We start from the raw sequence: 1238 nt of genomic DNA, 5'->3' as shown, positions 1-1238 counted from the left end.
AGACTACTTTCTAAAAGGGCATGTCCTTCTGCTTGTACTGCTTGTGCGCAGCGAAGTGGCACCGATGGGAACTTCCACGGAGCATGGCGGTGCTACGGCCCTCCAGCAGACCCTGGGCCATTATACCGTGGTTTATCCCAGGAGCTCGCCTCCCCCAGGTGGTGGATCTGGAGCTCCAGCCTTGGAAATATTCAGGCTGCTTGCTGCTCTTATGCCCTTGTGTCCCTCTATCCAGAACATTCCTGCTCCCCTGATCCCCTACCCACCCGCCACTGACAACCACGACAGCTCCCTATTTCTGTTCAATTTTCAGTGGGAAAGGAATTAAAAGTGTGGAAAGAAACTATTCTCCACTCCCCAGTTAACCAAGGACTTCACTGCCACTAACTTGCCTCTCTTCTTCCCCATTCCTCAAATAGTCTAAAGATTTGGGGAAAATTAAAAATTGCTACATACACACACACACACGCATGCATGCACACACACACACATGCACACACACACACACACACACACACACACACAGACACAGGCCTATATCTTCACATTTATAGCTGCCCTTAAGCCAAAGGGCTTTCTAGGTGAGGGAGGCAGCCCAAGTGATTCTGGCTTTTCTCTGGGCCTTCTGTGTCGGGTTCATGCAGGAGGCCACGAGTGTGGAGGTGTTGAGTTCAGACCGCCAGGGCACTTCAGCTGGTAGAGAGAGTGAAAGGCGCCCTCTGACAGCTGGGCTGGGAGCTGTCAGGGCGTGGAGAAAGCAGCTCAGGTGGCAGCTAAGCTTTCAAAGGAAAACACCTCTGGCTTTTCCAGTGTGCGCTCTTCTGCTTCCTTTTCCTGGCACCCACTTAGACCCTGCCATCCCGAGCCCCCTGCTCACTCCTTCCAACACTTTCTGTCCACCCTGCTGACCTCTCCCCACCCAGCAGAGCCCAGGGTCACGGGCAGATGGATGCATGTGTATATGACTCGTCTTTCCAAATAAACCCCAGAATGTCAGAGTACATCTGACTTTTCTGTTGTCCTCTGTCCCTCTCATATGAATCATAGGATTTTTAAATAGGGAGAGGCCTCTAGCAATCAAATTTAACTCGTTTTTTCCAGGAAACTGAATCCTGGAGGATCAAGAATTCTAGAACCTCAGTGCTGAGCAGTCATTTAGGCCAACCTCCTAATTGCTGCTGGCTACCAGTGGTTGCCCCGCTTCTCCTGACACTTCCATTGACAAAGCCCCTGGAACG

The sequence above is a fragment of the Cervus canadensis genome, chromosome 2 (assembly GCF_019320065.1).
Source record: "Cervus canadensis isolate Bull #8, Minnesota chromosome 2, ASM1932006v1, whole genome shotgun sequence".
Classification (NCBI taxonomy): domain Eukaryota; kingdom Metazoa; phylum Chordata; class Mammalia; order Artiodactyla; family Cervidae; genus Cervus; species Cervus canadensis.
The sequence above is the reverse complement of the archived record's forward strand: the minus strand, read 5'-3'. Positions refer to the sequence as shown.